Below are 27415 nucleotides of genomic sequence, written 5' to 3'. Positions count from 1 at the left end.
CATAATCAGCATTGCATTTCTCATGAAATCTTACACAATTCTTTATATATAAGATATAAACATATAGATCAAACATTAAATCTCTTGTGCGGCCATTGATTTTTCCAGGGATCAAAATCTAAACAAGTTTAGAGAATTAACAATTTGTCAAATTGTTTAGAAGAAGATATTTAAAGACTTTATTCTATATTTTCCTGTGTAAAAATTGGATCGTTCATTGTGGCTCTACCCGATCACAGGATATCATGAATAACAAACTATAAACTACACTACCTGAGGATGCTTCCACAGCAGTTTCAGTTTTGTGGCCGATTGGTTTCCGAGAAGACTAAAGATTTTATTCTATATATTTCCATGTACAAATTCGACCCCTTCCCCATTATGTCCCAGTCTACAACCAGTCCCAAAGGATCATGATTTGAACAAACTTTAATCTATTCAGCTTTTCTGGTCAAATGGTTTTTTAGGAGAAAGTTTTTAAAGATTTATCTCAATATATTCCAATGTAAAAATTCCACCAACCCCATTGTGGCCCAACCCTACCCCCGGGGATCAGGAGTTGAACAAATTTGAATCCACACTACTTGAGAATGCTTCCAGCTTTTCAGGTCATATGGTTTTTGAGAAGAAGATTTTTGAAAAATATGAACAAATTTTCAATAAATCAGTTCAGGTGATCTAAAAATTAAACTTTAATTTGCATTGCTCTCCACGAATTTACTAAAATGGATTCAAACCCACTATCAAATTATCAAACACATAGAAAAAAAAATTGTTCTTTTTATCTGGACTTTGAAAATGTACCATCAATTAAAAGTATTCAATATGTTATTTTGTGTATTATTTGCAAGCTTACTGTCCATATTTTAACTGAATAGTAAATACACAATTAAAGCTTCAACATTTTGTTAATCTTGATCTTTGTTATGCTATATCTTCCGAATGGCATCACAGTGTATTAACAATTGGTATTTTAATGTTCTATTGAAGGTTTTGATCATTAGGGTACAAAATTATACTAATACAATACAATTGTTATAATAATCCTTATGAAGAAAATTGATGTGTATCGTAAATGTTAAAATCTTAACACAAATTAAAGACAATGTACTGGAACAGACAAATTAAGAGAGCATGTGATACTCTGTTGACTCAAATGATCTTAAAAGCCAAATCAAGTGATGAAAGTGGATTTATTCTTGATACAGATTAATTAATTTACAACACTGCCAATGTCAATTGGAAAATTGAAATATGTCTCAGATAATGTAAATAAGCAATTCATTAAATTTATTCATAAATATTTTTTAAAACACAGCCAATCAAAGGTATATGGTAAATTCTTAATTCAATAACAATGAGATCATGAAAAATTACAAAAAATTAAAACATTAAAATGTTCATCTATTGACCACAACAAACACTAAAATCCAAAAATATTTTATCTAAATTACATCTAGTAATATGCATCGATTTTATAATAAATATGTGTGGATGCAAGCTATTTGACACAATATAAAACAATGCTTAAAAATTTTAACTTAATCCGTAACAATTTACAAATGTAATATTCAGGACCGCCTGAAACTAAAAAAGCTGCCACTTCCAGTCATGGGCAGGGATATATTTAAAAATATACATCAATTTTTATTACCATTTCATTTCCTGCCATTATACAGTCAGTGTAACAATAAAAACATTCATTTCAGCAATGAACAACTGAACAGGCATCTGAGTAAAATACAGCTCTGAAAGAATATCATAAAATGGAATTTCATCCTCGAGCTACTGTTATGCAGATACTATGGAATCATTGGTTCCCAATGTACAATGATGATTCCACAGTAGGCGGTTGTACTGATCACTTGGAAGAAGTTGGGAGGCTAGGATAACACAGAAAGCACTGACTAGTGCGTTATACATCATGTACATTGTCATACTACATATGTATGGATACACCCACTCCAGTGTACAGCTAGCTAAAATGTTTAGCATTTTGTTTCTATACAGCATGACTAAAATTTAATGTCAAACTATCAAGAAAAGAGATTAAAAACATTTTTTCCTTCATTAGAAACATTTTTGGTTTAATAAGTTAAGGCCTATATAATTTTCAAAATGAAAAGTATCCATGTTATGTATTGCAGTAAATCCCTACCAAACAGTCTAGAATTACATAACATTTCACTGACAAAGATATGCATTAAATTATTATAATATTAATATATTTCAAGTTTCATATAGTATGCAGATTGTATGAAAAATATTTCTGATTTTAAATATATTTTCTAAATCATAATACATGCAACATTTTAAAACATTTATACATTTACAGTCAAACTTTGTTATCTAAAACTTGACAGGACTTGGAAAAGCTTCAAGATATCAAAGGATTCAAGATAAAAAGGCATATCAATGGTTATTGCATTCACTTGAATTTAAACTGGGACAGTTTACAATTTTTTTTAAATTTTATGATAATTAAAATGTTAATTGTTCTATTCCAGTTACTATACATTTTTGCAATTTTTTCTAGCTATCAATTTTTCTTCTTTTATAAATGAATTTTCTTAAATTACGAAAAAATTAAGCACATTGCACACTTACATAACAGAAGGTTGTACTGGGTACAAAAGATATCTTTAAACTGTGACTTAGGGATAAATTACATGCCTGCAAAAAACTACTTGCTTAACCAATAGCATGATACTTTGAAAGAATTAAAAACATGGAATGAACAAAACAAGTACATAACCAGCAATACATTATTTACATTTTGTACCATAATTTGCATATACACTACTTCTAAACACAGCACCTTCAAATTATATCCTGCAGATCTGATGTTACCCAAGGATTTAAAGGATTTTCCTCTGTAACATAGCAAGTTTGATGAACGCCTCTATGATAGATTCCCTATCCTGGGTTTTTAAATAGTCATACGGTTTTGAAACCTTCAACGTTGGCCGATCTCCACTTCTGTGCTTCACATTACCTTCTACAATATCATTGTATTGTTCCACACTCATTTCCAGCACAGTAAACGTCACCTACAAAGTGACCAAATATAAAAATCAGCATCATAAAGAACAATGCATGCTAAATTTGCTTTGATAAATCTCAACATATTTAAGAGTAAAATAAAAATCAATAATGATCATCTCAGTAAGTTATTTCTTGAGAAAAACATAGGTAATCACAGATTACAAAGCGCACCAAGACAAGGCATCACCTTTATGAGGCATCACCTTTATGAAACCACCTTTATCATATTATATGAAAATCACACTTTGTGATCTTGGATATTCATGGATACAGTTTTGACACAATATCGTATATCATCGTTTATCAATACAATAATATAAAATATGATATTGCATCATATGATACAATAAAATACTAGTAATTAATAATATAAATACAATATTGCATCCTATCATATCAACAATATGTATCATATAAATTAATACAATAAAATACCGCAATAATAAATGATGCAATATGATATTGTAACATGATATGACATTGTATCATGTTATACATTATTGTATTTGATCACATAATACAATATCATAATATATTATAAATGATACGATGTAGTATTATACAATATCATATCACATAATAGATCACAATATTGTAACATCACATTTGATATGATATTGTATAATATAGTATGATATTCTATTGTATGATACTGTATCATATTTGATACATAATATGATATGTATCATGTGATACAATATCATGTAATATAGTAAAATATTAAACAAATATTGACTGGGGTTGAGGGCAATATTGATTATATTAGCCCCAGAGGGACGAAATATTGCCTGACGCAAAGCAGAGGGCAATATATTTGTCCCAAGGGGGACACACCATCCATTCAAGTTTGGTGAAGTTAGAACCAGTAATAACTAAGATATATTTTTTAGCATCCTTGATATTGAAGATCAAGCTCTGCATCTTAAGCTACATCTGCGATTCATTCATATTATAGTTTAAGGTGGAATAACACACCTGGACAAAGTCACACAAATTAACAGTAAATTATTTGATTATAAAAGATATAATGATAAAGAAACTTTAAATATGTCAAATCATCAAAAAATTTGCAGTTTGGGGATAAAAAATGAATATCTAAAAAATTCAATTCAGTAAGTAAAAACAAAAGCCCTGCGGGATTCGAACTCACAAGCTCAACATGTTATCCACTCAGCTATGGAGCAAGTTACATATTTTCGTCAATAAAATCATTTAAAGAAAAGAAATATGGTTTGTTTACATAGGTTCAATATACCAGTAAAAAATCTTTATAAACCAGATTTGTCTATCTTTTTATTTATTTCAAGCAGTATTACACAATTCCTAATGTTTAACACATTCATTTTAGGTTTTAAAGTGGAATTTTCACTTTAACATTTAAAATGTAAACAAATGCTTTGTTTACATAGCAAAGAATTTCAAGCTCTGTATCTTGCTTATAATTCAATGAATTACACTCAACTTTCGGTTGCTTATTAAGAATGCCTTCCTAAAGCATTGTAAATATTAAACTTGGAAAAACAATTTTTGACCAAAATCATGACCATGCCCCTTGAAGCATGTGATCTGTTCCTAAAAACATAACCTTATCCAGCATCCGAAACCTATGGCTCAGATTCAGCACTCAAGCCTGTCAGGTGAATCAGTATCATATAAGACTCACCATCCATGCAAGTTTGGTGAAGTTAGGACAAGTAATAATTAAGATATCATCATCAGAGGGCACCTGTTTCAAAAACTTTAACCAGCTCTTAAAACTTAAACTTCATCCAGCATCCCAAACCTTTGGCTCAGATTCAGCATTCAAGCCGTTCAGGTGTATCAGTATTATAAGACGCACCATCTGTACAAGTTTGATAAAGTTAGGACCAAAAGTAACTAAGATAATTTATAATCATCAAAGGGCACCTGCTCCAAAAACTTTAATCAGCTCTAAAAACCTTAACCTCCTCCCACATCTAAAATTTAGGACCCAGATTCGGCATCCAAGCCTGTCTGGTGCATCAGTATCCTAAGACGCACCATACATGCAAGTTTGGTGAAGTTAGGACCAGCAGTAACTTAGATATTGCTATCAAAGGGCACCTGCAACAAAAACTTTAACTTGCAACAAAAACCTTAACCTCCTCCAGCATCTGAAATTTAGGACTCAGATGCAGCATCCCAGTATATATCAAATTATAGAATAAATTAGCGGCTTTCTTTGATTTTTTTTTTTTACCTTGTATTCATTTGATTTAATTCAAAGGTGCACAGTCACAACTTTAACTGTACATTTCCAAATCTTATTGTTTTCATTTTCAATGCTTATTATGCAAGTTTCTTTGGTAATATCACTGGTCATCCAAAATGTTAGTTGTGAAGCTGTAAGGAAGTGTCACATTCAAATTTGTTTAAAATAGTACCCTCTATTCAGCTAGCATTCAATGTGTAAAAACCGGGGTAGGTAATCAGATTACAAATCTCACCGAGACGAGGCATCACCTTTATGAGACCACCTTTATCATTTTATATGAAAATCATAGTTAATGATCTTCAATATTCATGGATACTGTTTTGACAAAATATTGTATATCATATATTATTTATCTTCCATTTAAAGAGGGCTTTGCCCTTCATTTAAGCCATTTAAAATTTAAGAATGCTTTGTACCAAGTCTGGTTTAATTTGGCCTAGTGGTTCTAGAGAAGAAACAAAAAATGTGAGAAGTTTACAGCAAACTGACGTATGACGAACAACAGGTGATAAGAAAAGCTCACTTGAACCTTTGGCTAAGATGACCTAATGATGCCTGGAAACCAAAAGATCTATAAGTATCAGCACCAATCATGATGGAAAATGTAAATTGAAATATTTTGTATAAAAAACGACTGCAATGTAGTGTTGATATCGAGAAAAGTACCAGCTCTACATTTGCAGACAAACGAGTGTCTTATGCTCCATGCTTTAGTATGACGCCGGTGAAACACTGATATTCGAATCACCAGCACCAAATCATAGGTGATCATTTAAAAATACAACACCAAGAAACTTATTTTTTAACAAGAGGCACAAGGGCTACAACACTCACCTGAGCAACAATAGCATTAACTCTGATTAAATTTACTTTATGGTTTCAAATACAAAATTTATGGACAATTTAGAAGATTTAGTAGATCTTATTCAAACATGTTAAAAAAGATTTTAAATTTTTTTTCACTCATTCTAAAGTTATACATTAAGCCTCTCTTGTGATTCAGTTTTTGAAAAAAAAGCCAGTGGTTCTGGAGAAGAAGTCGAAAATGTAAAAAGTTTAAAGATAGACAGAATGATGAACCATAAACAGAAAGTGATCAGAAAAGCTCATGTGCTTATGAGCTAAAAATAAATTAATATGAATGATGAAGTCTAGTGACCTAAAATTAAAGGAAATTAATCAGACCTGTGTTTCTTGCACAACTAATCCAAATATTTTTCCTTTCTTTATTGTGTCTGAAAAATGGAAAAGAAGTTCTCCTCCATGCTGGCCAATGATTTTATCATCAAGATGCAGAACAGTTTTGCCGTGTGCAGCCTCTGTATTAGTTGTTGACGAAATTTGCTCCGCTGAGTCTTCAAAATTGATTTTTATTTTTGTACGGGTTCTGCTGCTCAGTGGTGAATAACTTTGGTTTAGTTTTGGACTGTCTCTTTTGACCTTAAAAAAAAATAGTAATTAGAAATGGCACATTGCTAACTTTATTCAAGCAGAAAGATGATAACTGGTTACAAAATAACTAATTATTAACTAGTTGAAAAAACAATCAAAAAATTGAAAGTGTTGTTTAATTAGTATTGTATAATGTAAGTCTATATAGTTTGAAAATGCATATGTGAATTGGTTTCACAAAATTACTTACTACAACATCAAAGAAAATTAGGATTTCCAACAATTTTATGTATGCAATTTCTCAAAAACTACAAGACCGATTTACATGAAAGAAGATGGGTGGATAAGGCATGTAAAATGCCCATACACGGTCGGACAAACTACTGAAAAATCAAAATATCAATAAATCTGATATTTTTAAAAAAAATCAGTAAAAACAATATTTTTAACCTATAAAAATTTTCAATACTTGGAATATGTCGATTCAATAAGGTGGATACGTATCAAAACCTGCAAATACTGTCATTCTTTAAAACTTCCAAGCATTTTTTTTTATAGAGTGGGTCTGTGCTCCATATTTTTTTCAAAGTCTATATAAGGTCTATTGAAAAACAAATCGATTTAAATCAACAAAAATGTGGAGAGATGACCCACTATACAATAAAAATATCATTCTGTATCCCAACAACTGAACGTTTTGAAAAAAGTCCGTAAATTCGTGGTCAAAGTCAAACATAATATTTAAACAGCCCACTTTGTTGTGTCTGAAATGGCTCAGTGGTTAAAGTACCTGATATAATCTAACTTTATATATCTAGGGTTTTTATGTTATGGGTTCGATACCGCAAACATTTCTGGCAATATTTTTTTCTCTTATCTTTTATTAAATATATTAAACATAGGTAATCACAGATTACAAAGCTCACCGAGACGAGACATCACCCTTATGAGACTTTACCTTTACGAGACCACCTTTATCATATTAAATGAAAATCATACTTTATGATCTTGGATTCTGTTTTGACACAATATCGTATATCATCTGTTAAAAAATTGTATGATAATCATATGTCAATACAATAATATACAATTAAATATTGCATCCTATCATATTTACAACATATATCATATAATACAATAAAATACTATAATAAACAATGATGAAATATGATATTGTAAAGTATGATATGACATTGTATTGTGTTATACGTTATTGTATTTGATCAAATAATACAATATCATAATATATTAAACAATATAGTATTATATTACAATATCATATTACATAATACATCATAACATTGAAACATATGATATTATATTGTATAATATAGAATGATATTGTATGATACTGTATCATTTTTGATACATAATATGATATTGTATCATATGATACAATATAATTTGATACAACATTGTATCATATCAAATGATTCAATATTATGTGATAAAGAAAAATATTATATAATACAATATTATATTATACATATTGTATCATATGATACAATAACATATTTTACAATATCATACAATACAATTTCATGTGATGTGATAATACATCATATTTTAAACCAATATCATATTATACAATATCGTATGATACGATATTATATAATATTACAGTATCATATTAATATACAATTTTATGTGATATAATTCTATATTACAGAAACTAATATCATATTATACAATATCGTATGATACAATATAGAATATACAATATTGTATCATAGGATACAATATTATATTTTGCAATATCTTATGTAATGGTATCATGTGATAAAATAATAAATCAATAATACAATACAATATTATACAACATTGTATCATAATATACAATACAGTTACTATACATAACGATATCATGATACAATATCATAACATAAAATATAAAAAAAATTGATACAATATCATATCGTATCAAATAACTTTTTAAAATATTACATATGATATTATATTGTATCATATTAAACAATATTGTTTCATACTATACAATACTATATCATAGGAATCTTGTTATATCATTTATCAACAAACACATGTATCTTTCGAGCAGGTTTGAGTGAGGTAGGAAATTTCTTTAGCATCCTTGATAATGGAGATCAGGCTCTGCATCTGAAGCAACCTCTGTGTTTCATTTATACTATAGTTAAATCAACTATGCAAGCTATCATCTATAAAACATGTGACCTGTTCCAAAAAAACTAAACCTCATCCACCATCCGAAACCTATGGCTCAGATTCAGCATTCAAGCCTGTCTGGTGCATCAGTATACATAAGACGCATCTCCATGCAAGTTTGGTGAAGTTCAGACCAGTAATAACTAAGATATTATCATCAGAGGGCACTAGCAATTAAAACCTTTACCTGCCCCAGCATCCGCAACTTATTGTTCAGATTCAACATCCATGCCTGTCAGGTGCATCTGTATCATAAGACACACCATCCATTCAAGTTTGGTGAAGTTAGGACCTGTAATAACTAAGATATATTTTTTAGCATCCTTGATAATGGAGAATCTGAAGCTTCCTCTGTGATTCATTCATACTACAGTTTAATCAACTATGCAAGTTTGAAATAGTACTATTATCTTTTTAACATGTGACTTGTTCCAAAAAACTTAATCTCCTCCAGCATCCGAAACCTATGGCTCAGATTCAGCATTCAAGCCTGTCTGGTGCATCAGTATCATAAGACACCATCCATGGAAGTCTGGTGAAGTTAGGACAAGTAGTAACTAAGATATAATCATCAGAGGGCACCTGCAACAAAAACGTTAACCAGCTCTAAAAACCTTAACCTCCTTCAGCATCTGAAACCTATGGCTCAGATTCAGCACTCAAGCCTGTCTGGTGCATCAGTATCATAAGACACACCATTCATGCAAGTTTGGTGAAGTATGGACCTGCAGTAACTTAGATATTGCTATCAAAGGGCACCTGGTCCAACAACCTTAACCTCCTCCAGCATCTGAAATTTAGGACTCAGATTCAGCATACAAGTCTTTCAAGTCCATAAGTAGGTCCAGATGCATCATCCATGCAAGTTTGGTGAAGATAGGACAAGTAATAGCTTAGATACAGGACCTGCAACAAAAACTTTAATCAGGTCCAGTCGCCGAGGGTATAGCATAAGCTCCCTCTGATTTCGTCTCGGTGAGCTAAAAAATGAATTCTTTCTTTGTCTGTTGTTGACTATAAATAGAACCTTTTGGAAAATTTTAAATCTTCATTACTGATCTTGTATCACACAATTTGATTATACTTATTTCTCTCATTATTACACACATGTTCCAAGATTTAAAAATAAAAACTTTTTTCCTACCTACTTACCAAAAATTTTCTTTTTTGGCCATGGCAAAATGTTTTGGATTTCAAATACATAAAGATAAAAATCATTCATACCTCACAAACTGCAACAACTGACGGATGCTGAGTTCCTTGTTTGACTTCTTGAAATGGAGAAAACATTTTGTAAGGGAAAATAATATCAGCTGCACCACTTATCTCTAGTTTCATAATCCTTTTTGTTTCTATTTCCAGACATGGTACACTACTGAAATTTAAACCAAACAGTAAATCAAAAAGGTGCAATGCATAATATTTTGTTTTAAATCATTTCTTAAAGGAACGTCCTGTGTGAGATCAGTTCATCCAGTGTGAGGTTATTTTGTCCTACACTGTGTTCTACCATGCCGCTATGAAACATAAATTGACAATCATTTGAAAAACTTTGCACCAGTCATTAAGGTCTTCCGTTTCCAACGGAAGACCTTACTATTATTGTTTTTCTATCTAGACGCAAACTTCGAGCTTCATATCGTGCTCATTTCTGAATGGTTTTTGCTCAAATTTTCAGGGCTAATAGACTTTATAAACACTACCATAATCAATTAAAATTTTTTAGAATTCCTCTTCCGTTAACGAGTTATTCCCCTTTGAAATTTTTTTTAAGGCCTTTGGTTTCCAGAAAAAACCTCCAAGGCTATGATAGCAGGGAATGAGAATCCAATGAATTTGAATAACAGAGACATTGTAGTGCGTGCACATCCGTTTTTGTTTTTGGATTACGTTTTTTATTTAGAAAAAGGTAGGGGGTAAAAAAAAAATCAAAGGCCTGAAGGCCTGAGTGGCGCATTGCATTGAAGGTAGCTAAAAACATCACTACAAGTTGTTAAATATCGCCATTCTACATGGGGAAGGTGGCGCGCTTTTCCTCATTCAGTTGGACATCGTCTTATTCCTTTTATCAATGATAAAATACGAAATCTGTTCCTAGCTGTAGGAAGACAGCAACTTACTCTTATTTTAATATAAATATTTTATATACGAAATTATTTACATTTTTTTACCTCCGATATTCGAACAATTAACGTCATCACTTTTAAATTGAAGTACGAACTGTTGTTATGCAAATTATCTCATCGGTTGACTGGTCCTCTGACCCTATCATAAGTACATCGCATTGCAGGCATTGCCAGTCTATCTCATCTGCGTATTAATCTTTGTTTTGTTCTTTCATTGATGTTGATGTTTATTCAATGTGTAAAGGAGATATCTGTTGTAATGATTTGTTGATATTTTTAAAACGAATACTGAATATATGTTCCTGGTTGAAAATAGGTAACAATCAGAACGGCACTATATATTTATTGGCGCATCGATACTTGAGTTTTATGACGCCGCTTGTATATAAGCTGAGAGAAGTGAGCTGACAGCAATGAGGCTACATAGCATATAGCGATGCGCCTCAAAAATGATTCCAAAAAGTGCTCAATAACTCAAAAACGGTTAGGATTTCTATATGGCTGTCGCTAGAAAAGTTGTTTATTGGGATCTCATAAAGATCGTTACAATGTAATTTTGTTCGTGATTTGTGTAGTATGAGTGTGAAAAGCTTTACATGTTAACATGTACCTGTTTTCATTTGGCAAGTTAACAAAGTCTTTGTGCATACAACAAGCATAAAGTTACCACAGAAAGTATGCTGGTTTATACAGGAGGCTTTAATTCATAAGAAAATTTCGAATTTTTTTATTTTAAAATACATGTTGTTTTTTTGGAGTTTTACTGTTTAAGTCATTCTTTTTAGTTCTTATAGTGCACAATCCTAAAAATGAGATTCTGAAAACAAAATTCTAGTAAAACACAAAATACAGATTTTAAAAAAAATCTATGTATGGCCCCATAAAATTAATTTTTAGATTCTCATCCCCGCACGCTCCTCTGAAAATGGGCCGCCCCGATGCATATTTTGAAGAAAAAAAATTGTGTAGAAAAAAAATTTCCAAACCCTAAACAGCAATTAGTTAAATTCTTTTTTTTATATAAATGTCACCTTCCTCTTCATAGCATAGTGAGTGGAACACACATGTATTTATGTCATTATGTGTCTTGTAAGCCTGCGTGTCTAAAATTGAAAAGTGCGCACCCGAGCTCATAAGTTGAGATCGACTATAGAAGGGTAAAAGAGATCTTAGGAAGGGTGGTAGACTCGTATCATTTTGATGTATTAATATTTGAATAAACAATACCTAAAGAAAAGCATATAATTTCAATAGATGTTATAGAATACAGCTTACTCCACTTATATTGAACTCGCTTATTTTGAAATTCCGCTTATTTTGAAATAGAAATAAATCCCCAGTTTTTGCCTCTCATATTCTTTGCATTGATTTAACGGATATAATGAAATCGGCTATTTTGAAATATTGCTTATATTGAAGCCACTGATTGGTCCCCAAAGGTGATAATTAGTTGTTTATACAACGGATATATTGAAGTTCTCCCTGGTGGTTGTCGTCACGGTTGGAGACAGTAATTATGCCAGACTGACCGGTTGATATACAAAGGTGTGAATTGATAAGTTCTCTTCAGGTGTGTTTTTATACTTCTATTAAAAAGTAAAATTTATCCACTGTTTAATTTTTTATTTTTACGAATACGGATGCATTGAGGCTAGACGTAACATGGCAACCCCACGGAAAAGAAATACCTTATCTCCGGACGCTAAATACAAACTAATAATGGCTATTGATGAAAGGACAAAGCCTAAATTCGAAATAGCTAAGGGTTTTGAGATTATCGCGGGTACACGTACGACGATACACAAGCAGCGTTCAGCAATATTTGAAGCGTTTGAGTCTGGTGATTTTTCTCTAACGTTTTTCTAAATCGAAAAGGAATGCGATCCGATATTATGATGAGGTTTTAGACAGTAACAAAATGAAACTTACAAAACTTTCGGATATAATTTTAATCAAACTTTCAAGGACTAATGTTCCATGTAGTCCGTTTATTGTAATAGATAAATGATGACCAAACAATTTGTTCGGGTTTGGTTTTCTATGCTTACATCGGGATTGAACTTTCAAAAATGACGGCTTCACGTCAGTCAATTTCGCTTATATTGAACTACGGATATATTGAAATAATTTGCATGGTCCCGGGAATTTCAATATATCCGGAGTAGGCTGTATTACTTTCAACTAGTTGGACCTGAAAATCAAAAGCTGAATTTCATTCATAGCCATTTGTATTGCTTTTTCGTTTTCTCACTTTTTAAGGTTCCTCGACACACCAAAATTTTATTTTATGGATCGATAGAGAATCTTTTTTGAAACATGATTCCACAAAACAGAGATCAATATCGGCTTTCAGTTATTTTTTATTTTAACTTTTTTGTATTTTTTCAGTGAAATAGGAAAAACTGTTTTGCAGACAAACAGAATATATTAGAGCTTAAAACTTGTTGTCAATTAATGTGTACTATAATTATAAATAAATTCATGCCAAAGATCGTTTGGTCAAGTGTTTAATTTTTTAATTAAAAAAATATTTCTGAAAATCAAAATTGTAATTCTTTAATATCTTTTTAATCTATGGATAAAATTTTAAAAATAACAAATAGTCACATAAACTATTTACTAAACAATGATATTTTACAAAGAAATTGAAATGAAAATGCGAAATTTTGGAAAAATTGCTTTTTATCAATTTTGAACCGATCCCGATTGAAAAAAAAGTGATCCCGATCAGAATTATTTTAAAATTGAAATTTTACAAATAAACTGCAGTTTTTTTCTAAGTAACTGATATAAATTAAAAAGTTAGTAAATGACGAAACCATTTTACAGCTAAACAACCTGAAATTTTTGCAAAATTCTGATTCATTCTAACTTTATGTGATTTCGTTTGGGATCAGTTTAATTACAATCGGGATCGCTTCGATTTTAAAATTTTCCATTTATACTTTATTTTCACTATTTGGTTTCAATTTCTTGTTGATATATGATTGTACAGCAATTGTTAAATGCGAGTAACAGTTTATCTGCAGTTTTTATCCATATATTTAAAAAATATCTACAATCCTTTTTTCTCATTTTCATAAATATTTTTTTTACAAAAATATTTCAAAGTTTATCTGGCCGTTTTTGATATGTATTTATAGATAATTGTATTCTGCATTAATTGATAACAAATTTTTAGCTCTTACATATCTTGTTCGCAGCTAAAACGATGTTTCCGGTTTCTATAAAAAAAATACAACAAAATTCATATAAAATAATCAGAGGCCGATATAGGTGTCATTTTTTAATAATCATTTCTCAAAGAGAATTCTTCATCGATCCATCAAATAATGCATTGGTGTGTCGAGCCACCTTAAGATTTGGAAATCTCAAAAATTTTTAAGTCGTACGTGAAAAAGATCATCAGGAAATTATCTCCCTTGCGCCGAACAGTATTTCAACCAATGAAATAAATGTAAATTTTCACATCATGTATTTTCTACCAATCACAAAGGAGAGGAAGTGGGGTGCGTCTTTTAACCCCAAGGAACCCCAAGGAAACCCCAAGGAACCTCAAGGATACCCCAAAGAACCCCAATGACAAAATTTAATAAATTTTAATACCCAAGGGGTCTTATTGGACTTCAAGGGTCATCTCTTAGTACCCCAAGGGTACCCCAAGAAACCCCAAGGATACCCGTAAGAACCCCATGGAACCCAAATGATAAAGTTATTAACCAGTGATACCACAGGGGTCTCATTCGAATCAAAGGCTCACCCCAAGGTACCCCAGTGATAGAAATTAATTACTATTTATACCCATGGGGTCTCATTTGAATCCAAGGGTCACCTCGTAGTACCCCAATGATACCCCAAGGAACCCCAAGTATACTCATAAGAACCCCAAGTAACCCCAATAATAGAAATTAATAACTAGTGATACCCCAGGAGTCTCATTATACCCCTATACCCCCACAAATGAACTTCACTTTGGATGAATTTAACAATTAGTGTTGTCAAATCGGTTGAAAATCATAATCGAGTACCGTTAATCGGCAGAATTTGTTGTCTCTTACCAACTGATGATCAGCCAATATTGAATCAGCAACAAATTATATCAAATTCATGAAAATAGGGCACTAAATTTTATGTCACCACAAGGAAGTCTGCAATTCTTCCGGTGAACCATTCATATGAACACTTAATATGACAATGTTTCTTCGGTGAAACTTTCAAATGAAGTGGGGAAAGATATTGTTCATGCAGTTACAAAGACCAAAACTTGTTTTACTACATGTATTGACATAGGGGGTGTTACCCTTATTGGAGTACTTTTGAGAAAAGACAAGAAGTGATCATGGAAGTGTGGAGTGGGGCTATCTCCCCTTCATGGGTACAACACAATGGATTGACCCATTAGGCGTGCAGAATGTTCACCTGAGAGGCACCAAAATACCTGTTAATTGCAGGTAGACACACGTTGTATATTGGTGGTAGCTCTTGGACAGGGACTAAAGGGCCAACATAACCCTTTACATGTATACACAATGGTATCAGGAGAAAACGTACCCAAGAGAAAACGTACCCAGGAGAAAACGTACCCAATCTCTAGATAATCTCTAAATAATTTTCAAATGCTACTTTAATGCATATTTCAATGCATAGATGTATAGAAATATATTCATTTTATGAATGATTTCTAATTATCCATTTATCGGTAGCCTTATACCGATTTGAGTTTCTCTATGCGAGATCCCCTGATTTTAATTATAGTGATAATAAATTAAATACCTGAGGAGTTATTATTATGTAATATTATGTACTGCCTCCCCGCGCAGGAGGTAGAAATACTCACTCTCCACACATTATACATGTCACTGGCGTCGGAAGCAAATTGACTGTTGAATGTTATATCTCGTAGTAGTTTCCATGTATATATGAATCAAACAAATATTTAAAAGACTTGGACTTGGTTTTATTAAGCAACTTTGTTTTATATATAATTTTCAAAAAAATGTTTTAAAAAACGCGATATCGACTTCTTGAGATACTCATCATTTAGTTCTCCAAATGAGATTGCAATAAAAACTAATTATTTAACAGTTTCGTTTATGGTGGATTAATTGTCGACTGATTAAACTGCTCAGGCCACGTTCGTGTATGTTACAAATTATTGTCTTAATAATTTAAGTACGTGACCATGGTGACTATGCATTTACAAGAGGCCCATGGGCCACATCGCTCACCTGAACAGCAGTTCCTTGTAACATTACATTTCGTAGCATAATTATGCTTTTTCTATTTTAAACATTGAACCCCTTTCTGGGGACCCAGTTATGGTCCGAGGTTTATGGTTGGCTTGAACAACATAAATAGTAACATAGGAATGAAAATGTGAAGCACTGCGGTGGGACCGCTCGTACACAACCTGAAAAACTGAACATAGCAGAGTTCCACTTCAAGAGGAATAACTCTCAGACTGTACAGAACACAAGAAAGATAACTCTTGGTTCCACTACATTAGAGTTTACACAATTTGAGGATCCTTGCATAGTAATCTCACAAACTGTAGCATTATAGTTCTCGAGAAAAACTTTTTAAAAACATTTTCAATATATCTTTCTATGTTAAACTTTGAACCCCTCTTGGGGCCACAGTATTAGTCCAGTGCTAAAGTTTTAATTATTTGGAATCTACATTATTTAAGGATGCTTGCCTAGTTATCTCACAAGCTGAAGCATTATAGTTCCCTAGAGAAAGATTTTTCAACATTTTCCCTCTATATTTCTATGCTAAACTTTGAACACCTCTTGGGGCCCCAGTATTAGATTGAGATCACGGCTTTTATAATTTCGAATCTACACTATTTGAGGGTGCTGACGTAGTTATCTGACAAATTGATGCATTGTAGTTCTCGAAATGAAGATTTTTAAACATTTTCCATATATACCGGTACTTCTACATTTAACTTTAAACCCATCTTGGGTCTCTAGTATTAGTCCAGGGGTCACTATTTTAAAACTGTCGAACCTTCATTATCCAAGGTTGTATGCATGATAGTAATCTCACAAACTGAAGCATTGTAGTTCTCGAGAAGAAGATTTTTTAACATGTTACCTTTATATTTCTTTAATAAATTTTGACCCCATCTTGGGGCCCCAGTATTGGTCCGGGGGTCACGATTTTACCAATTAGGAATCTACATAAGCGAAGGATGCATGCATAGAAATTCCACAAACTAAAACATTGTAGTTCTTGAGAAGAACATTTTTAAACTTTTCCTTTATGTTTTTTAAAATGTTTAAATTTTGAACCCCTCTTGGTGCCCATCAATTGTCCGGGAGTTACAATTTTTTGAATCTACATTATTTAAGGATGTACATGTATGCATAGTAATATCCCAAACAGTTGCACTATAGTTCTTGAGAAGAAGATTTTAAAACATTTTCCTACATATGTTAAAATCTAAACCCCTACTGGGGCCCCACTTTTTGTTCGGGGGTCACGATTTTTACAATCTTCACTATGTATACAACCTTTTGTGTAAGTATTGGCATTTCTGGTGCAGTGGTTCTTGAGAAGAAGATTTTTTAAACATTTTCCTAAGGTATTTCTATGTTAAACTTTGAACCCCGCCTGGGGCCCCAGTCTTGGTCCGAGGGTCACGATTTCTACAATTTAGAATCTTCATTATACATACAAGCTTTTGTGTAAATATTGGCATTTCTGGTGCAGTGGTTCTTGAGAAGAAGATTTTTTAAACATTTTCCTAAGGTATTTCTATGTTAAACTTTGAACCCCGCCTGGGGCCCCAGTCTTGGTCCGAGGGGCACAATTTTTACAATTTAAAATCTTCACTATATATACAAGCTTTTGTGTAAATATTGGCATTTCTGGTGCAGTGGTTCTTGAGAAGAAGATTTTTAAACATTTTCCTATGTATTTCTATGTTAAACTTTGAACCCCGCCTGGGGCCCCAGTCTTGGTCCGAGGGTCACGATTTCTACAATTTAGAATCTTCATTATACATACAAGCTTTTGTGTAAATATTGGCATTTCTGGTGCAGTGGTTCTTGAGAAGAAGATTTTTTAAACATTTTCCTAAGGTATTTCTATGTTAAACTTTGAACCCCGCCTGGGGCCCCAGTCTTGGTCCGAGGGGCACAATTTTTACAATTTAAAATCTTCACTATATATACAAGCTTTTGTGTAAATATTGGCATTTCTGGTGCAGTGGTTCTTGAGAAGAAGATTTTTAAACATTTTCCTATGTATTTCTATGTTAAACTTTGAACCCCGCCTGGGGCCCCAGTTTTGGTCTGAGGGTCACGATTTTTACAATTTAGAATCTTCACTATGTATACAAGCTTTTGTGTAAATATTGGCATTTCTGGTGCAGTGGTTCTTGAGAAGAAGATTTTTAAAGACATGCACCCTAAACTTACTGTTTCGCAATTATCTCCCTTTTGAAAAGGGCTGTGCCCTTTATTTTAACAATTTATAACCCCCTTTCCATAAGGATGCTTTGTACCAAATTTGGTTAAATTTGGCCCAGTGGTTTTTGAGAAGAAGTTGAAAATGTGAAAAGTTTACAGACGGACGGACAGACAGACGGACGGACGGACGGACGGACGGACGGACGGACAACGGGTGATCAGAAAAGCTCACTTGAACCTTCGGTTCAGGTGAGCTAAAAAACTACAGAAACAAATGATACAAATGTTCATTGTATATTTTATTTTATTTCATTTAAGAATATCTATGAAAACCATTATTTATTATTTCCATAGGGTACGTGTTCTCTCGGAGAAAACGTACCCGGGTACGTTTTCTCCTGGAGAAAACGTACCCTATAAATTGGGTACGTTTTCTCCTGGGTACGTTTTCTCCAGCATTCTACACAATGGCTTCACCATCACTGTTGCAATATATTTACCTACACCTACATCTCCTTGTTTATTGGTAGACAACCCTTGTGAATTTTGGGTGTCTTCCCACTTTGCTATAATTCTGAAATTTTTATGGGTGACTGATTTTAGCTAAGTGGGAATGGTGCTCAGGTAAGGGTTTCAAAGAACAAAGGAAATTAATTACAGGTAAATTATAGTCTGTTCAATTATTGACCTTAAGCAAATTTTTTATAAAAAATAAATAACAGGCAGTTTTTTAAGATTATGTTTAAAATAAAGTTAAAAAAATTAATTAGATACTTGTAATAGAAGTAAATTTTGAAAATTAAAAAGGGTTTGTTCTATGACTGATCGTACAAGCTAATTTTTATTTCATGTAAAATTCCTCAATATTCATTCTTTTGAGGAGAAGGAAAACTATGACATTACTACCCCTTCTATCTCCCTTATCAAGAACCTTGAAAAAATAAACATTATATGGTTCAAGTTTTGGGCTGTTGATTTTAATATTGAAAAAAAACTATTAATAAATGTTAATTTTATAAGAAATGCAGAGGAATTATCACGTACATCATACAGCATACAATTTGGCTATAGTGGTTATGATATAAAAGAATTAAATGCTCAACGACATGTACATTTAGGACTACATTTTCAGACTGATGGAACTATTTCAATATTTTACCCCTGAAATTCAGAAAAATTCTTGTAAAAGGACTATATATATGATATGGGCCTAAAATGGCCCCCTAAAATGAACATCATCATTTTTCTTTGTACAGATATATATGTGATGTTTTTACATAATGTTCATTTTGATTCAACTGCCCAAAATTTAGAAATATGACATCGTAAAGACAACCTTTTCCTGCCATTTTTGCATTTTTAGCATAAAACAGCTTGTTTTCAAGCAGTTTTTCTTTCAGAAAAATAGAGAGCATGCTTGAACAAACAAAATATTTTAATCAGAGATGTATCTAGCCAAGGCTAATAAGTGACAACAATTTTTTCCCTGTTCAAGCATGCCCTCTATATTTCCCATTCATAAAAAGATAAGAAAAATGTAAATTTTTGACCGATTTTGATTGAAATATAGAAATAGCGTCACTTCTGACGTCATTTTCTGCCAGTGAGTGCAAAAAAATCAAATAAATAGGTGAAAAATAAATTTTACATCAACTCTTCTAAAATATATATAACATAACATTTTATTGTACCTGAAACACTTAAAAAAGTTGCGAATAATGGGGGCCAAATTTAACTTATATCATATATAGTTCTTTCGTACTTCAAATCACCATCTACAAATTGAAGTGGGAAGATGGGAAGGTATCCCATTAAATGAAAGATTTTGTCCTCTCTGTACAAAAAACGTATAGCCGATGAATTTCATTATACTTTAGAATGTGATGCAATATCACAAGTCCGAAACAAATTTATAGACAAAAATTTTTCGGCTAGACCAAATGTGTTTTAAAGTATTACATACTGTAAATTCCTAATTAAACGCGAGGAATTAATATCCGCGTAAAATCGCGAGAAGCCCGTCTCGCGAATTCTAAAATCTCGCTTTTAATTTTAGGAGACATGTGAACTACATGAAACTATGATGAAATTTCGCCATTCGCAATTTTATGTTCTCGCGATTTGATGGCAAATCGTTGAATCGCGGAATTAAGTACTCGCGTAAAATAAGGAATCTACAGTATTAGGGTATCCTTGGGGTTGTATGGTGTATCAAGAGTTATAAATCTGTATGATTAGGGTATCTTTTGGAGTTCCTTGGGATTTCTGTGGGGTTCCCTAGGGTTTATAGAGGTTTTTAGAGGCGTGTCTGGGATACCAATGAGTCCCCAGTGGTATCAAGAATTTTTAATTTGAATTATTAGGCTATATCCTTGGGGTTCCATTGGGTTCTATGGGGTATCAAGTTTTATGAATCTGTATTATAAGGGTATCCTTTAAGTTCCTTGGGGTATCCATGGGGTTCTGTGGGATACCTAATGGTGTCTGGGATATCAAAAAGCCCCGAGGCTGTATCCAGAGATATAAAATTGTGTTATTAGGGTATCCTTGGGGTTCATTTGGGTATCAAAAGTTATATTACTGGGTATCCTTGGAGTTCCTTGAGGTATCCATAGGGTGTGTCAGGGATAACAATGGGGTATCTGTATTATTACTATTAGAGTACTATTAGGGTATCCTTTAGGTTTTTTGGGGTACCCATGGGGTTCCCTGGGATACCTTGTGATTTGTCTAGGATATCAAAGAGACCCAAAAAGTATCAAGAGATATAGTGTATCCTTGGAGTTCCATAGGATATCAAGAGTTATAAAATTTATATAACCAATACATGTATAAGAGTATCCCTAGAGTTCCTTGGGGTATCCGTGGGTTTTGTCTGAGATACCAATGAGACCCTACGGGTATCAAGAATTTAAATTTGTATTATTAAGTTATCCTTTAAGTTCCTTGAGGTATCCTTGGGGTTCTGTGGTGTATCAAGAGTAATGATTCTGTATTATTAGGATATTCTTGGAGTTCCTTGGGATATCCCTGGGGTTCCCTGGGATTCTTAGAGGTGTATCTGGAATACCAATGAGTCCCCAGGGTTATCAAGAGTTTTAAATTTGTATTATTAGGGTATCCTTGGGGTTCTGTGGAGTATCAAGAGTTATGATTCTGTATTATTAGGGTATTCTTGGAGTTCCTTGGGATATCCCTGGGGTTCCCTGGGGTTCTTAGAGGTGTGTCTGGAATACCAGTGAGTCCCCAGGGGTACCAAGAGTTTAAAATTTGTATTATTAGGGTATCCTTGAGGTTCCTTGGGGTTCTGTGGTGTATCGGGAGTTATAAATCTGTATTATTAGGTTATCTTTGGGGTTCCTTGGGGTATAATTGGGGTACCAAGGGTAAGGGGTGACCCTTGCACTCTAATGAGACCCCCTTGGGTATCAATAGTTATTCATTTCTGTCATTGGGGTATCCTTGGGGTATCCTTGAGGTTTCCTTGGGGTTCCTTGGGGTTAAAAGACGTGCCGGAGGAAGTGCACAACCCGTGGACTGTAAATTATTTCAACTATTTATACCGTCTTCCAAGGAATACGGTAATCATAAGGATACAAAATTTAATGTCTTCATGCATAAACAGTTAAGTCAAAATAATATGGAATTAAAAGATTACAAGTGGGTTTGTGTACTCACATTAGCATTAACAATTTAAGAGAATAGAGCAGTTGTTATTTCTAGAACATAAACAATGAAAAAGGTGTTTTTAAAAGAATAAAAAATAATAAATAAAATCTGCCCACCTGCCCCATATTTTTTGCAAATCAGGATGAGAATCTAAATATTAATTTAGTCTGGCCTATTACATTTAAGTTATCATACTGCATACATTTAAACTCTTCCTTGAATCAGAGATGTGTGTTTACCATTACGTAAGCTATCCCTCGCCCGCAGCCAAGAAAACTGGTCACCATGGTCGCAGCTGGACTACCTAGCAGTCAGCCGTTATCTAATACATTAAAGTTGCATCTCTCATATTTATATGAGTTTATTTAGCTGCAAACTCAAGAATTGTTGTAGTTTTGATTACACATGAATTCTTCTTCAGTTGGATTAAACAATAGGGTGTCAATTATGAAATCGTTCAGTTCATTTATAAAAGCAATGCCATTCTCAATCTAACGCAATATCAGACTTAGATCAATTGTGGGTTTTAAGTAAAAAAAAAAGAACTACTATTTCATAAATTTTAGTCATTATACTGCAAACTTTTCAAATCTTTCTGGGTACTGAGCTTTGTGTGTGTGTGAGTTGTACCTTTACGTAATCTATCCTTCATCCATGGCCGAGCAGATAAGCCAAGGCTTCTACCAAGCAGTAAGCAGTTATCTAATACACAAGATTCACACACGCACACTTACATGTATATAAATTGTGTTCAAGTTTATAAAGGCATAAATACAAGAACTGTTTTAATATTATGTTATAAAAGTTTGTTCATCTTGTAGTATTTATTAAATTAAACATTGGAGAGTAAATTAAAAAGTCGTTCTGAAAATTAATAAAAGCGATATTACTCCGAATCGGAAACACTCGTCAGACATAAATTAATGGTTGGTTTGTAAGTCTAAAATGTTTTAAAAATTGTACAAATAATGTTTTAAATCAACAAAAAACACAAAAATTAAACCTTTAAATGATGATTATCCCTCGCACATGGCCAAGGAGATCCCGCGCGAGTGGACAAGTGATTCGTAGTAGGTTCATGTTGTTCTACATGTATCTTATCACGCGAAATGTAAAAATAATGTAAGCCTTGAATTAGGTGAGCATAAAAAGTAATAATACAATTATGTTTTGCAATGACACATTTGTTTTAGAAACATTTTTCGATATCGACCTAATTCAAATAAAACACAAAACAAACAAATATAAAAGGTAGGTACCGTATTTTTCGAAAATTAGGTCAATACAGTTTATTGGGCGAAGGAGGACGTTTTTAGCCAAAAAATTTAAAAAAGTATAAATAGGTCGACTTTGAAGAATATGTCGAAAAATTACTGTTAGTTCTAATGAATAAATGGTTTAAACCAATAACGTTATCATAAAGTAACCTTTAATCTTATTTCACTGTTTTAAACAAAAGGGAAATAAAATGTATTTCTTGAAAACATCGTAAGAAAATGTCTGAAATTGCATCAAAATTTTCAAACCAATTAATTCAGTACGGCCGGTTTTAATTTAAGATCGTTTTTTATTACTTCCCTGCCATGTGTACAAACTGGTGTTAACCGGGGGATAGTAACCTAGCCTGGTGGCATGACTACGGTAGCACATGCCACCCTGTGTCTCTCTGTGACTTTATACAGTGTATATACACACGAGTCAACCTCTGCTCTTATTGAAGCCTGCGGGCATGAGTAGCACATGCTGAGAGTTCAACTGTGTATAAACAAAGTAAGCGCTACCCAGACTGATTTCAGAGACACCTGGCTAAAATTTCATCGAAAGTTTTATGTTGAATATACAGAAAAAAAACTTGTTCATGTATTCTATTATGAAAACAAATTGTTTTTTTTTTATTTCTACCCGACATTTTTCCCCCGTAATTACAATGTGTACACCAGATCACATGATCCTCACATCGACAGTGTTAGCTTGATGACGCGACCTCTAAATATAGAATGCCGTAATTACCCTTTGTACGGTTCTCATTTACTTTTACCGTGCGAAATCGATTTCCTGTTTATCGTAAGCACACGATCAAAATGCATGACAGCATATAATAATGATCGAAAGATGATTCAGTCAGTGATCTAAGTAAGAAATGTAAGAAGAAATAAATCTATTTACATTTAAATTTGTTTAAATGATAAATTACTACAGTATATTGATTAAAATCCATACGATTTTTACACAGAAATTCAAGCAGTATTATAGTAAACATTCATGATTTTATTGGAGGGTTGCATAAATTTTTGCAAAATTTCATATCAAATTTTCCAACCAATAAAAAAAAAACATAAATTGGGCGAAGCGATGAATAGGGCGAGGTCCACGTGTCAGGATAAAAAAGTATCGAAATAATTTCCGAAAAATACGGTATATTAAAACACAATATCAGATTCCGGAAGGAAGTAATCAGTATGTATATCCAGATGAATAAATTAATGACAAATCAAATCATTCAAGTTGTTTTTCTTACTACTAACTAAACTGTCTTTTTTTCCACAATGCCAATAACACGCATGAGTGTACTCAAAGAAAACACCAATCAAATACTTACCTGAGTCCACTTTTTAATCCAAACATACAAGCAAATGCCTCAAACAATGCTTGCACATGACTTTCATGTATGCTACATCCATGTTCTCTTTTCTTAAGTATAAGATAAAGCTGGTTACTAAAATCCTGTGCCTGACAATGAAATCTACAAAGAAAACCATGGGAAAGGATGATTTTTACATAATAGTCTTACATTATTTTTAGCAATAATTATTTTAACAAGAGCAATATCTTAAAGAGATTTAAATATCCCCACAGGGCTCATGTCAAATGAGGCAATGTTGAATTTTCCTAATTAAAAACATAAATATATGAGGGACTGAGATAAAAGAACATGATGGTAGATTGTATATTATTCTTCACAGATTAAAAAAATGGAAAAATCTGCAAAACAAGGAAGGACAACAGAAATAAGACTTTCAATCTTTTTCCAACCTAGATATTATCAGAAATCACTTGGAGAACTTGTGTAAAACATAGCGTGAACCATAAATCATAGATGACGAGTGTCCTCTCATGTAGGCTTGTAAGTTAAGAATGAAATAAATTGATAATGAAATTCAAATATAGTTTTTTCATCTTTCTATTGAAAATTTTGGGACTGATAGAAAGAAGAAGATACAGTTACTTTTAATATTTGCCCTAAAATTCAGAAGTTGTTTAAATCTCATGAAAATACACATATACTATCTTGAACATGTGTGTATATGAAATGCCAAGTTATACGCTTCTATCTTGTTTCAAAAAATAATAATGACCTCAACATTTTGGCATATTTCTAAGATTTAGTCAAAAATGGTGAAAAATAGCACATTTTCTCATAGCTTTTTAAAGAGGAAAATGTGTCAGCAGCCGTCGCCCACAACTAAATTAATATATTTTATGTGTTTTAACATGATAAAGTTATAATGTGAGTTTCATCGTGGGCGATGGCTGCGGACATGATTTCAAGAACTCTGAGTGGGTAAAATATGTTTGAGATTTACCTGTAAAACCATATCATATGTTTTTTTTTGGTACCCATGTTGGGATCATTGATATTTTTTCATCATCATTTGGTGCCATCTCCCATAAGCTTTCTGATGACAGCTCTGAAAAGGACGTGTACAAATGGTCAAGGGATCTTAAATGAGCCATTATAGGGCTCTTTTGGACGTACTTCTTTAACTCGTTGATTTTTTCAGTCTCCTCGTTGTTCTCAGTTTCCCCGCATTGAATAAGATCAAGAGGTTTCGTATCAGGAACATGCACAATTGATATATTAAGGTTTTCGATGTGCTTCCTTTCCCATTTACTCAGTCTTAGTGGAAGGTCAAGTGAAGCAATTTTGGTTAAGCACTTTCCGTGAATTGACTGCGAATCCTCAGATTCTGTTGAAATTATGTCAGTTCCGGAGGACTTTGGAGGAGTTCCATCTTCATCTTGGTCAGAGCTCCCAGGCGTACTCTCACTGACAGAACAAAATCGTTTACGATCAGGGGATACAGAAGAGTCTGATAACCGTCGTTTTTTGTTTGCTTCATCATATACTACTTCACTGTCTGCATCGGAGACGCTAACCGTTTTGTCTGAATCGGAATCTGCCATGCTAGCGAGCGGCGTTTTGGGTTGAAGTTAAGTCTTACTATAAACGAGTCGACCTATAACGTTCGTACGTTGGTATATTACCAAAACGGAAAAAAATAATGGTCTATTTGCAGGCACGTAGCATCAGGGGGGGGGGGGGGGGGCAGGGGGGCCTGCCCCCCCACCCCCCCCCCCCACTTTTTCTCGCAGCAACAAATTTTTTAAAATTTACATATAAAAAATGGAATTATCATGGAGTTGCCCCCCCCCCCCCCCCCACTTTTTTTGGGAGTAGGTAAAAAAATTGATATGTAAATAAGGAAATGAGGAGTGAAATTGAAGTTATACAGTACGCCATCCCCCCCCCCCCCCCCCCCGGATTAGGATTTTGAAGATTTTGGGAAACTTAAAATCCCCCCCCCCCTTTTTTTGAATGTCAGGATTTTTTGGATGAGTCTGGCCCCCCACTTTCAAAAACGATGCTACGTACGTGCCTGATTTGTTTGGGGTTTTTTTAATTGTTTTGGTTTTGTTTGGGGGGGGGGGTTGCTTGGAATTCATTTTTTAGTAAAGATAGAAAACATTAAGGACTTATATAATATTTCAGTATGATTTAATTCTAATTAATACAATATAGCAATATTTACATTCACTTTCTTTCCCTCTATTAAATTGCATTGGTTGATTTGAGTGATATTTACGCATAACACATAAGACCCAATCACCAAATCTGATGGGTAGGAGTACATCAGTATTTCTCGAAGAACGTGAACTGACTCTTCTCGCGACTTCAAACCGGATCACGGCCTAATATAATTACGCTGATTAATGATACATGTATTTTATTGATGTAAATATATTTTGACGGTTAAATGAATTCAATTGATTAATTTCTTGGTGTACCAAAAGTAAATTCATTAAATCACAGAAAGAAACATAAAATTGTGTAATTAGAATTAAAACGCTGGAGTCTTGGTAAAATGGGTAGGCAAACCCGGGCCGGGGCAAAATATAAAAGCCGGGGCAGATCGATATTTTTCAATTTTCTTTGTTAAAGCTGACATGAATTCATAAATACGCATTACTTCCCTTTTATCTCCGACTACCGCCATATTAGTTGTCGATTTCTATTGTTTTGCTCATCGCTACACACCCCTATATAAGGCCGAGAGCCCTCGTCATGC

The 27415-nt window shown here is 33.0% G+C and overlaps 1 pseudogene; it reads right to left on the bottom strand.

The window, feature by feature from the left end:
* Positions 1-1154: 1154 nt before the first annotated feature.
* Positions 1155-26381, bottom strand: LOC128159668 (uncharacterized; annotated as a pseudogene).
* Positions 26382-27415: the final 1034 nt, after the last annotated feature.

The sequence above is a fragment of the Crassostrea angulata genome, chromosome 8 (assembly GCF_025612915.1).
Source record: "Crassostrea angulata isolate pt1a10 chromosome 8, ASM2561291v2, whole genome shotgun sequence".
NCBI classification, from domain to species: Eukaryota; Metazoa; Mollusca; class Bivalvia; order Ostreida; family Ostreidae; genus Magallana; species Magallana angulata.
Note: the sequence above shows the minus strand (reverse complement) of the source record. Positions and strands in the feature narration are given on the sequence as shown.